The sequence below is a fragment of the Eretmochelys imbricata genome, chromosome 9 (genome assembly GCF_965152235.1).
Source record: "Eretmochelys imbricata isolate rEreImb1 chromosome 9, rEreImb1.hap1, whole genome shotgun sequence".
Lineage (NCBI taxonomy): Eukaryota > Metazoa > Chordata > Testudines > Cheloniidae > Eretmochelys > Eretmochelys imbricata.
In genome coordinates, this window is record NC_135580.1 from 76,276,404 (window position 1) to 76,290,258 (window position 13,855).

Here is a 13,855-nt window from a genome sequence, read left to right on the forward strand (position 1 = left end):
CAAATTCCCATCCATCCAACCCCTGTGCATCCAGAACCCCTCACACCCAGACCCTCCCACCAAGCCTCACCCCTCTACCCCCCAGACAAGCCCCATTCCCCCTGCACCTCCCCAGTGAGCCACCCGGATCCCCACCCTACCAAGCCCCAGTCAGCTGCATCTGGACCCCCCCACATACACCCAGACCCTCTGCTGAGCTCTATCCCGCCCCCCCCCCCCCCCCCCCCCCGCAGAGTCCCATTACTGTTGCACTCAGAACCCCACAACAAGTCCCTGTGCATTCAGATCCTGCCCCCCCACCCCACACACACACACTCGGATCCCCCACTGAGATACCGGCACCAGATTGCCCCACACAGAACCCTCTCAACCCACACGTGGATTCCTTCCACACTTGGATCCTGCCTTTCTGAGCCTGCCTTCCCACACCTGGTGCATGGAGGTGCAGGGCTCTGGGGATTTCTTGGGCAGGCCCGATCCTTGTACTGTGTCAGGGTTGTGTGCAACCTCACCACTGAGTCTGTGTCCCGGGAAAGGGGAGCTGCACAGTGATCTCCCACCTCTGTGCAGCCAGTGGCCTGTGCTCCCCAGTGCCATGCTGGAGCCTCCACATTCATTTGATAAAGTGTGCACAGAATTTTTAATTTTTTGGCGCTTAATTTTTGGCCCAGAATGCCCTCAGGAATAGCCAGAATCACCTTATACACCTTTTGATTTTTCACAGAATGATTAAATTAATACATTAATAATCTGTGGTTTGCACATTTAGTGTAGTTCTATAGAATTGCTCTGCACTTCATTTTCTGGTTTTAAAAAAACAAACAACCTCCACCTTTCAACATTTATCGTTAAAGGTTTTGTTTTAACTTCCACGTGTGAAGCATGTAAAATCTAACCTCCGTGATTATAAACCTCTAACATTGCTTTTTTCATTTTGTGCAATTACTGTATTGAACTCGTATGTATATTTGGAATCTTCCCTAAGTTTACATTTAAATTCTTTATACTTTTGTTTGATTTTTGTGGTATTTAGTTGTCATAGATTTAGTTGCTGTTAATCTCTAAAGTTTGTGTCAGTATTTTGGTTATAAATTGGTTTATCTTGTAACTGCCTGTTTCATTAAACCTCTCTTGGTATGGCCCACTTGTGGATGTGACTGTAGCTGTAAATTTAACTACTTTGGCCTGTACAACGAACTTTTTAGATCAGAACTTTTTATGAGCAAGTAGCATTATTACTGCGGTCAGAGTATTGTTCCCTGTTGAGAACTACAGTATAAAGATGGTAAAGAGTTGCTAGAGTGCTGCAGATTCAAAACTTGAGTCTGTTTTAATAAGGAACTTTATATTGGCATTATTCCTGCAACCTTATAATAAATGTTTCTCTAGAACTGTGGTGTTGGTCTTAATTGACACTTAAAGTGGCAGGTGCGTATACCATAATGAATGGAGGAGTGGAGATTGTGTACTGTCATAGCATAGTTCTTAAAAAATAGTAAATATGGATGCAGCCTTATGAGGGAAACTCCTTTATCTGTCTAATCATTCTTGTTCCTCTAATGTACTAGCGGGTATCTAAATTCAATTTGGAAGTTTCCAGCTCTTTACAAGTTGTTTTTTCCCTTAACGGTGCGAGTTTTTGTTTTGTTTTTGGAGGATGTAGGGGAAGAGGGATTGTTGTGTTTTTTTTGTGAGTGTCCTGCAATTCGGTAGTGAAGAAAACTTTTTGGGCTGTAGTTGACAGCTCCAGTGCAACTAAAGCATAAAAATCCTTTCACAAGGCTCTTTGAGAGCACGGTTAATAAAGATACTTTGTTTTTTTAAAAAATTTTGGTGGGTACATTGAGACATACAAAGTTGTATTCAGTAATTAAATTCCACGCTCCTCAAGGAGGCAATGCAGATACTACTGAAATTAACAGCACTGTAAATGAGTACTGATGATGATCATGTAGATTTTGTGGCTTCACTTTGAATTGAGGTGTGTGTGCGTAAAATAGAAAGTTCACTTAACTGTTACTGCAGAATTTCATTTTTATCTTGTAAATAGAAACTTTTGCTAACAGCTGAGCATGAGGATCAGCATGACATCCCTGAATTTTTACGATAAGTTTAACAAAACCCAAATCTATAAATGAGGTTACATGTGCCACAACATATGACACTCCGCTGTACAGAAATAGGTAAGAGCCACTTTATGGTGGCTTTGTAACCTGTCCCTGTCACTCAATCCTGGTATTGACTTCTTTAGAAAAAGATTTACCAACACGGATTAATGTAGCACACCTCTGTAACACTTAACATTTCACTTTGTTTGGAAAATGAAATGGTTACCGTTCTGCAGACAGAGCCGTGATTCAGAAAATCATTCTGACTTGGTGGTTCCAGTATGCGCTTTTTTAGGATGGATGTTGCAGCCATATATCAGCAGAATTTAGCTGCTGCTTAAGCAATGGAATAACTGATCCTGGGGAGGAGGGGGATAACTTTCTGCAGGGACAGGATATGAGTTGCGCAGACTTATCCGTCAGGTTCCATGGAGCTGGCGATAATGGTCCTATCACGGGGTGGTGAAAAGGGGCAGTGTGACTTTGCCCAGATTGACTCTCCCAGAGTTGAGGTGTAAGTATCACTGTCTCTGGAAGCAGAGGCTATGCTACAGACTCACAGCTCTCTTCTGCAGGTGTTAGGTCTTCATATCATTCAATAGGGAGGAGGAGTATGTGGCCCTGTATGGCTCTAATATTCAGTAAAGCACTAAGCACGTGCTTCAAAGTGCTTTGAAGAGAGAGAGAAGATCATGCTCTTACTTCAAGCATGTGCTTTGCTGAAGTGGGGAAGAAGTCTGTAGGACAGAGTCAAAAGATGGGGATTCTATTTGTCCCTAGCCCAGACTTGCTAGGGCAAGTCACTCCATCTCTGCCTTGATTTTTCCTCATGGGTAGGGAGGTGGGGGACTAATACCTCTGAGGATGGATTGTCTTAATTTGCTTTGACATGCTTGTGTGGAAGGACTTAGAAATGTAGAGGAGTAGATTGCTGTTTCACCAAGATCTTGATCAGAGAGCAAGATGAGACTTAAGTACTGCGTAACCACTTGACTGGTATTAAACATTCTAAGTACATTTCCAATAACCCACATTCTTCCAACTCGGCTTTAAACAGTATGGAAACCCACAGCTGTTGTACAATGCTAGCACTGAATCCATTAGACTTGTCACCTAACCTAGAATGCATAGCAAGGATAATAGAGCAGATGAGTGTCTCAAAATACCCAGGCAGCTAAAGCTTCCTCATGCTTGGAATGGAACGAACTACAGATCTAGGCAGACTTCTTGTTTTGTTTTGGGCTACCAGCTTGCAGCACGTGCAGTGCAGCAGATGGTGCTGATAGTCCTCTACAGCCAAGTTTCTGGATTATCTAACCCTTTTTTTGTTTTGCAGGATTAATTGACATTTCAGCTGTACACTTCAAAATGAGGCTGGAGCTTATCCTAATGTTTGACAACTCTTGCCCATTTTGTATTGACAGGTATAAGGATGGGAGGATTAGGCTCTATGGCCTAGATTCACAAAGGGAATTTAATGTCTGACTGTCCTTTGAGGTGCCTCAATTCAGCATCAAGCCACTGGCATTCACAAAACCACTGCTCAGCTGCTAGCTAACCCTGTAGGCGCCTTAAGCACCTAATTTTCCATTGGTAAAATCCCCTAGGCACTTCAGTTTCTGGTGGTGGGCAGGGACAAAGCCACCTAGGAGGAATGCCTAGTTTGTGAACCCCCTAACCTCGCCTGTGGGGCCTGATCTGGTAGGTGTACTCAGAGCCCACCTAACCCCCACCCCGAAGACAGGAAGGGGGGTGGCCTCCTTATTACCAACAACTCAGGCGGTTAGAGCACTCTCCTGTTGAACTGTTCCATTTTGTGTGAAATACTTAATAAGTCACTGAGCCAGAGAGAGAGACTATACCCAATGGGTAGTACAGGGATTGAGGTCTCTGCTCTGAATTGGGCAGAGGAGAGATTTTAAGCAGGGTCTCCTACATCCGGGGTGAACGTTTGAACTATAAGGTACTGGCAGCACCCCAATTTTCTTGGGAAGACTGACCTTGAGTAAGACTCCTAACTCCAGGAGAGGATTGCCAGCTAGGCATCCCAAGTGACAATAGATGTCTAACACTGTTTGAGGTGTGGGCTTAAGGCACTTCCTGTTGGCTAGCTTAGGGGATTTCTCAGTTATTTTGTTGGCTTTTGGGAATCCCTGTTTTAGGTACCAATGCTCCCCTTGCATTGTACCACGAGCTTGGGCACCTAACCTTGGGTTCAGAGTGTCAATGTGGGTGAGGTAATATCTTCTATTGAACCAACTTCTGCCAGTGAAAGAGAGAAGCTTTCAAGCTACACAGACCTCTTCTTTAGGTCTGAGCTTGTGTAGAAGAGCTCTACAGCTTGAAACTTGTCTCACTAGCAGAAGTTGGTCCAATAAAAGATATTACCTCACCTCTCTTGTCTCTCTGGTCTCCTGGGACCAGCACAGCTACAACAACACAGCAAATAACTGGGAATTGTCAGTTCCACTAGGTGACAAAAAGCCTAAATGTTAGGCACTGAAATGTCTAATTGTCTATCTCTAGTCTCGATAAACCTTCTCTCAGGATTTCTTGTTTGCAACCAATGCATCAGTTTTGCTTTACTTTAAAGTGTGCACTAAACTTTTATGTAGTAGTAAGTAAACATTTGACCAGTAGATGGCTCTTTAAGCTAATTTTTGTATTTTGAAGTCTTCTATTAAAATAACAGTGAAAGTAATAGTCTAGTTTTATGTACTTTAAGGTTTCCCAAACCTCAAGTACTTTATATAATGTCTCAGTGCAGACATTCTGCTTTACAAACCATCTAGCAAAAGAAATAACATGAACACCCCTATTTATATACTGAAAGTATAGTGATCTCTCATAATATAAACCATTTGGTACACTGTTGGTTTTTAAAAGAAAATTGCTTGTATCTAACATTTACACAGTGTTTTAGCAGTGTTTAGTCTTTTATCCCTGTTAAAGAATATTTTGTAGAGTGAATGTAAACTACAATATAACTTCTTTTAAAAAAACTTCAGTGGTTGAGACATTCTTCAAAAATCAGTGTAGTAAGTGAAGCTTATAACTGAAATGAAAACTCTACTCCTGGTCATGGTCATTATTTTATATTGTAGATCTGTGTCCACCAAAACATCTACTGTCAGTGTGAAACCACTGTCCAGGGGATAGGCTGGGATACTTGCTTGTTGACAAGTTGTCTTGAAGCTAATATGCAGGCTACATGCCTGACCCCTTAAAAATATCTTCAACTAGTGCTAAGTTTTGAAAATCTATGTGCAAGAGAGGAAAATATTATGAAATTGACAAGAAAACTACCTCATGTGCTCATAAATCCCATGTGGTAGATGACTCATGATCTCGAAACCTATTCTGTGTATACTAAAGGGAAGAAAGCTGCTGCTTGTGGCAAACTTAAAATAGTTTATGTAGCTGAGGTACTACTGACCTTTGTAGAAGCCTCTAATAAGTCTCCACTTAACATCTACTTGTAAATGGCCATGGCAGGCATGTGCTATTAGTAGCACTTGTTAAAGTTACGTGTGTGAATCTGTACCTTCATCAGCATGGGTTTTAACCTCAATACCATGTAGGCAATAGTGGGGGTTACAGATAACATAATTATCATAAGCTTTCGTGAGCTAAAACTCACTTCATCACTCCATGCATCTGATGAAGTGGGTTTTAGCCCACAAAAGCTTGTGCCCAAATAAATTTGTTAGTCTCTAAGGTGCTGCAAGGACTCCTCATTGTTTTTGCTGATAGAGACTAACATGGCTACCACTCTGAAACCTGTCATAATTATCATATTTTTAAAAAGTAAATTGCCTGAGTAAAGGAAAATTGATGAATCCATGCTACCTCTGTGATCAGATAGATCACACTCTCTTGCAAGATATGTTCAGTTTCTAACTCCTATAGCCAAGAACAATGGGGACACAACTAAAATCAGTGATCTTGACAAGTGAGTAATGTATAGCAATGGGAAGATCAAAGTAGCTGATGAAATGCTAGAATGCAGGAACCTCTCTGAAATAATGGGAGTGACAATAGTACTTGCATAGGGGACAGACTGGCCTTTACATGTTACTCCTGGTAAAATACCCTTGGCGGAAATGGTGACGTAACTTCACCCTGGTAGGATAATGAATTCTAGGAACTGAGACTTGTTCATAAGCACGTTGGGTGAAGGATAGGGGGACTTCTTAATAGCGAAGAGACACTATCAGGCTGAACACGGTCTACAGTTGGAAAAAGGTGGATTTTTAAACATAGTGTTGCTTACATGTTAACTAATGGGCTAAAATCCTCATCCAGACAAAAGGTTGTAATTAGCTGGCCTAGTTAAACCCTATGGCCTTGTCTTCACTCAGCAAAATAAGGTGTGTTCTTAACTCAAGGTAAAACCCTAGCGAAGATAAAGCAGTCAGTAATTTTCATGAGTTAGCAAATCAAGGTTAAACCATAAACTCCCCCATAGTCTTTAATTCAACCTGCTAATGTGTTTAAACTACAAACCACTATGTCTTCACTAGGATTTTGCCTTGAGTTAATTAACTCTGCTTTTTTTTTTAGTGAAGACACAGACTGGGGAGTGGGGGCGGGGGAGGCCTAGAGTTTACCTTGCCCAGCTAACACATGCTAATAGATTTAAAATTATTAAAACCAATATAAAATTTATATAATACACAGGTTAAGAAAAGAGTGTTTGTACCTCTGGATACAGTGCCTACAACCTGCCTTGTCTACACTAGGAAGTTAACACATGTTAAAAACACAACTTTTTTCCTAGTGAAGATGAGATCAGTATGGCCAGAGGGGTCTTAATTTTTGAGACGTAATATTTTACTTGCTTTTCTTTGTGATTAAGCGAAGGGATCTAACCTCACTGGGTTTTGCAGAGTATTCTGATGAGGTATGTTATGCCAAGCATTTGTTCTGTTTTACCACCATGCGCGCTCTCCCTTTTTAATAGGTGGTGTTTTAATGAAGACAACTGTCACACGGGATAATTTCACACAGATCACCCCAAAAGAGATGAAAATTCCTCACCTGCAAGCAGCAGCCTCTTTAAAGAATTTCTTTTCATCATAATTAAGCTTAAGATCAAAGATAAAGTACTATGTAAGAGAGAGAGGTTGTTTGGAAAGATGTTTAAGAGGAACTAGCTGAAGTTATGAAACTCGGGCATGTTATTGCTTTTAAATAAAGACTCTATGTTCCTATTTAAACCACTTACAGAGTATGCTCAAAAGATAAAAATGGGCTAGCCTTTGTACAATGCACATAAAAAGAAATCAGTGAGTAAAGAACATTGTCAGATGCGTCAGGGAAGTGCTAGAAGGTCAGGCTTAGTTAAGAACAGTATCTGGAACGTTGTTTTGAACAGAGGAGAGTAATGTTACAATTCTGGGTTGAAGATAAAACTTACTTGCATAAGAGCTTTCACTAGGGTAGTATCTCAGTATGATCATCTCATGTTTAACTAGTATCACTTCCATATCTTTAACCTACCAAGATAAAACTGATATTTGGTTCTACTCGCAAATTTGGATGTTTTATGAGCAGGACAATTGTACTCTCAGGAACCAATCAAGGATGGGTCCTGATTGCATTAGATGCTGCACAAACCTATAGAAATCACAACCCTTGGCCCAAGGAGCTTACTTTGTTTATTAAAATATTGGTTTTTTTTAAATATGCATTGGGAGTGGTGCATTATGGGCAGCTATCCCAGCATGCAAGTGACTGCAATGTGCTTTTCAAATTGGGGCGGGGGTGGGGTGGAGTGTGACAGGGAATGTATTGTATGTATGGGGGGGAGAGACTGGGTTTTTGGGGGGCTGAGAGCATGTCAGCATGCTGTCTTGTAAGTTCAGACAGCAGCAGACCCTCCTCCTCCCTTCCCCCGCCTCCCTCTCTCACACACAGCATTCCACACTAATGGTTGCTTTGTCTCAGAGCAGATAAGCAGCTGGCTGTCAGAAAGGGAGCTTTCAAAGGGCATATCCGCATTCCTGCAGCGATTCCAAAACAATAACAAGAGGGGCCACTTGACTTAAGGGGATTATGGGACGTTTCCGGAGGCTGATCAGAGCACAGTAAAGCAACACCTCCTTCACACTGACACCCAGGCATTTCAGCCAAGACGCAGCAAGCATTAATCTTCTCACCGAGGTGGAGTACCAGGAGCGCTCTAGCCGTGGAGTCAGAGCGCTCTACGTGCCTTGCCAGTGTGGACTGGTAGCGAGCTAGGGCACCCAGGGCTACTTTAATGCACTCTAACTCGCAAGTGTAGCCAAGCCCTTAATCTATTGATGTGTTTAATGTTCAATATGCTTATTTCATACACCTACTGTCCTATTAACTTCAATGGAACTACTCCCATGCTTAAGTGATTTGCTGGATCAAGACTAGAGTACTCAGCACTTTGCAGGATCAAGCCCTCGGGGAGACCATGGTGATGAGAGAAATGGGAAACCCATACATAGATTTGATGGGAGATTCCTCTCATTAAGTTCACAAGACCGGGTTGAGCTGATCAAAAGATTTTTGAATGAAAAAGGTTTTTGTTGAAAAAAGACCTTTTATTCAAACTCAGACATTTTCATGAAAAAATGGTTCTAAATTTGTCTATTTTAAAAAAAAAATCTTCCCCCGACCTCTAACTTTCCTCTCCTATTTTCCTCCCTCCCATTCAGTGGCAAATTGGGGGAAAATATTCTAGACTGGAAATTTCCTATAAAAATCTTCTCAAACATTGAATAAATGAAAATCATTCTTTTGCAGAGCAAAACTGACTTAGGGTATGTCTACACTACGAAATTTGGTTGATTTTATAGAAATCAATCTTTAGAAATCGATTTTATACAGTTGATTGTGTATGTCCCCACTAAGCGCATTTAGTTGGTGGAGTGTCCTCAATGCCGTGGCTAGCATCAACTCATGGAGCAGTGCACTGTGGGTAGCTATCCCACAGTTCCTACAGTCTCCACTTCCTATTGGAATTTTGGGTTAAGCTCCCAATGCCTGATGGGGCAAAAACATTGTCGTGGGTGGTTTTGGGTATATGTCGTCAATCTCCCCTTCCTTCCTCCCTCCATGAAAGCAACGGCAGACAATTGTTTTGCGCCTTTTTTCCTGGGTTACCCGTGCAGACACCATAGCACGGCAAGCATGGAGCCTGCTCAGTTCACCGCTGCTGTTGTGAACATTGTAAACATCTCGTGCATTATCCTGCAGTATGTGCAGAACGTGGCTAAGAGACACCAGCATGAGGATGATTGGGAGGAGGACATGGACACAGATGTTCCTGAAAGCATGGGCTGTGATAATTGGAACATCATGGCAGCAGTGGGCTGGTTGATAGAGTGGAACGCTGATTCTGGGCCCAGCAAACAAGCACAGACTGGTGGGACCGCACAGTGTTGCAGGTATGGGATAATTCCCAGTGGCTGCGAAACTTTCGCATGCGTAAGGCCACTTTCCTTGAACTTTGTGAGTTGCTTTCCCCCGCCCTGAAGCACAGGAATACCAAGATGAGAGCTGCCCTGACAGTTGAGAAGTGAGTGGCGAGAGCCCTGTGGAAGCTTGCAACGCCTGACTGCTACCGGTCAGTCGGGAATCAATTTGGAGTGGGCAAATCTACTGTGGGGACTGCTGTGATCCAAGTAGCCAATGCGATCACTGATGTTCTGTTATCAAGGGTAGTGATCCTGGGAAATGTGCAGGTCATCCTGGATGGCTTTGCTGCAATGGGGTTCCCTAACTGTTGTGGGGCGATAGATGGAATGCATATCCCTATCTTGGCATTGGACCACCTTGCCAACCAGTACTTAAACCGCCAGGGGTACTTAATGGTGCTGCAAGCACTGGTGGATCACAAGGGATGTTTCACCGACATTAACATGGGATGGCCGGGAAAGGTGCATGACGCTCATGTCTTTAGGAACTCCGGGATGTTCGAGCAGCTGCAAGAAGGGACTTACTTCCCAGACTAGAAGATTACTGTTGGGGATGTTGAAATGCCAATAGTTATCCTTGGAGACCCAGCCTACCCCTTGCTCCCATGGCTCATGAAGCCGTACACAGGCAGCCTGGACAATAGTACGGAGCAGTTCAACTATAGGCTGAGCAAGTGCAGAATGGTGGTAGAATGTGCCTTTGGATGTTTAAAAGCTCGCTGGCACTGTTTGCTGACAAGGTTAGACCTCAGCGCAGCCAACATTCCCATTGTTATTGTTGCTTGCTGTGTGCTCCATAATATCTGTGAGAGTAAGGGGGAGACATTTATGGTGGGGTGGGAGGTTAAGGCAAATCACCTGGTGGCCGATTTTGAGCAGCCAGACACCAGGACGATTAGAAGAGCACAGCTAGGCGTGCTGCGCATCAGAGAGGCTTTGAAAACCAGTTTCATGACTGGCCAGGCTATGGTGTGACAGTTGTGTGTGTTTCTCCTTGCTGCAAAACCGCCCCCTTTGTTGATTTTAATTCCCTGTAAGCCAACCAACTTCCCCCCTTTGATCACAGCTGGCAAAGGAAATAAAGTAACTATTGTTTTGAAACCATGCATTTTTTCTTTATTAATTAAAAAAAAAAAGTGAGATAACTGACAAGGTAGCCTGGGTGGGGGTGGGGGAGGAGGTAAGGACAAGGCCACATTGCTTATTGTAGCCACTCTACCAATCAAAACTGTTTGAATGACAGCATTCTGTTGCTTGGGCCACCCTCTGGAGTGGAGTGGCTGGGTGCCCAGAGCCTCTCCCACCAACCCCCTGTGTTCTTGGGTGTCTGGGTGAGGAGGATATGGAACTTGAGGAGGAGAGCAGGCAGTTATACAATGGGTGCAGCGGGGGTCTGTGCTCTTCCTGGCTTTCTTGCAGCTCCACCAGACGCCTCATCATGTCCGTTTGCTCCCCCATTAGCCTCAGCATCGCCTGCTGCCTCTGCTCATCGCAGTCACTTAATGCTTTCCTGGCCTCTGCCACTGAATGCCTCCATGCATTAAGCTGTGCCCTATCAGTGCGGGAGGACTGCATGAGCTTGGAAAACATGTCATCGCAAGTGCGTTTTTTTCGCCTTCCAATCTGCGATAACCTCAGGGTCAGAGATGATAGATGGAGCATCGAAACATTTGAACCTGCAGAGGGATAAAAAGGGAGAGTAAAATTTAAGGTGATACATTTTGGGAGACTCTTTCACAGTGAATCAAGCAATTCACAGCAGACAGCACATGTGCTTTAGGTACAAGGTCGTATTTTGCCTTTTATATTGAGCGCCTGCCGGTATGGTGACACATCACACACGGCTCGGCAACAGAATTTGGTTTCCAAGCAGCCATGGTAAGCCAAAGGGTACGCGGGGTTGGCTTCTTATGCCTTCATAACATGTGGGAATGGTTTCAAACTGCCACGCCCTCCTTTCCCATAGCAAGTAATGTTGGTTGGGTTTGACATTTAAAAGGAGGGGCTGCGGTTTTCAGGTGGATGTGCAGCACACACCTCCCCCCACCCCACTGTATGGCTATTCTCTGGGATGGTCCCTTCACCCCTCCCCCAGCCGCGTGGCTATTCTCCGGGATGATCCCTTCTAGCCAAGTGCAAACAGCCCAGCATGAACGGGGTCCTTTTACTGTTCCCTTACAAAAATTCCCCTATTTCAACCAGGTGACCATGAACGATATCACTCTCCTGAGGATAACACAGAAAGATATAGACTGAATGTTGCTTGAATGCGACCAAAACCCAGGACCATTCGCTGCCATGCTTTGTGCTGCAATGATTCCAGACTACTTGCTACTGTCTTGGCATGGTAAAGTGTCCTACCATGGAGGACGAAATAAGGCAGCCCTCCCCAGAAACCTTCTGTAAAGGTTTTCAGAGTACCCAGGAGAGCTTCATGGAGATGTCCCTAGAGGATTCCCGCTCCATCCCCAGACACGTTAACAGATTTTCCAGTAGCTGTACTGGCCGCGAATGCATCCCAATTCTTCAGGGCAAATCAAACATTAAACACTATTGCTTTTAAACCCTGCACTGTAGTTACAAATGTGCACTCACCAGAGGTGCCTTCACCAGCTTCAGGGTCAGGGATCCCGCCTTGGGAGGTATTGGCTCCAGGGTGATGAAAAGGTCCTGGCTGCCAGGGAGAACGGATTCACCGCTTGCCTGCTGCACATTCTCCTCCTCCTCCTCCTCTTCCTCATCCACACAATCCTCCTCCCTGTTGCACGAGACTCCCCCCTTGCAGATGTCCATGGACAGTGGTGGGGTAGTGGTAGGGTCCCCCCCTTGAATGCCATGCAGCTGATCATAGAAGCGGCATGTATGGGGCTCTGACTCGGAGTAACTGTTTGCCTCCTTTGTCTTTTGACAGGCTTGCCTGAGCTCCTTAACTTTCACACAGCACTGCTATGTGTCCCTGTTGTAGCCTCTCTCCACCATGCCCTGTGCGATTTTGGCATATATATTAGCATTTCTTCTTTTTAATCAGAGTTCTGCCTGCACAGATTCTCCTCCCCATACAGCAATCAGATCCAGTGTCTCCCTTTTGGTCCATGCTGGAGCTCGTTTGCGATTCTAGGGGGACTGCACGGTCACCATTGCTGCTGAGCTCGCCACGCTGACCAAACAGGAAATGAAATTCAGAATTTCCCAGGGCTTTTCCTGTGTACCTGGCTAGTGCCCCGGAGTTCAAAGTGCTGTCCAGAGCGGTCACATTGGAGCACTCTGGGATAGCTCCCGGAGGCCAGTATTGTTGAATTGCGTCTGTACTACCCCAAATTCGACCCAGCAAGATCAATTTTAGTGCTACTCCCCTCTCTGGGGAGGAGTACAGAAGTCAATTTTAAGAGCCCTTTACGTCGACAGAATGGGGTTGGTTATGTAGATGCATTCATTTTAAAATCGACCTAATGTGGCTAAATTCAACCTAATCCCATAGTGTAGACCAGGGCTTAGAAATTTGTCGTGAAGAATGTTTCCCCTTTTTCAGTCAGCTCTCATTAACAGTGAGCTACAAAGGCGAGAAACAATGATGTATGCCTATCCTTTTGTTTTGTTATGATGAATAAGGGACCTGAAACCTTCCCCGCTCCTTTTTTCTTTTCTTTTTTTCTTTTTATATATTTAAGGAAGTTTGGTGTAGGGTTGTCAGGTGTCAGGTTTTCAACCAGAACACCTGGTCAAAAAGGGACGCTGGCAGTTCTGGTTAGCACTGCTGACCAGGCCATTAAAAGTCTGGTTCGTGGTGCAGTGGGGCTAAGGCAGGCTCCTTGCCTGCCCTGGCTCTGTGCAGTTCCCAGAAGCAGCCAGCATGTCCCTGCAGCCCCTAGGCATGGGGGCAATCAGGGAAGCTCCTTGCATTGCCCCCACCCTCAGTGTCAGCTCTGCAGCTCCCATTGGCTGGGAACTGTGGCCAATGAGAGCTGCGGGGGCAGTGCCTGCGGGTGTGGGCAGTGTGCACTGTGCAGAGCCACCTGGCCACACCTCTGCCTAGGGGCTGTACATGCTGGCTGCTTCTGGGAGCAGCGCAGAGCCAGGGCAGGCAGGCAGCCTGCCTTAGCCCTGCTGCACCGCCGACTGGGAGCTGCCTGAGATAAGAGCTGCCACAGGTCAGAACCCTCTCCCACACCCTAACTCCATCCCAAAGCCCGCACCCCCACCCCAACCCCCAGCCCTAGGTCGGAACCCCCTCCCTCACCCTGAACCCCTCATTTCTGGCCTCACCCCTGAGCCCACACCCCTAGCTGGAGCCCTCAC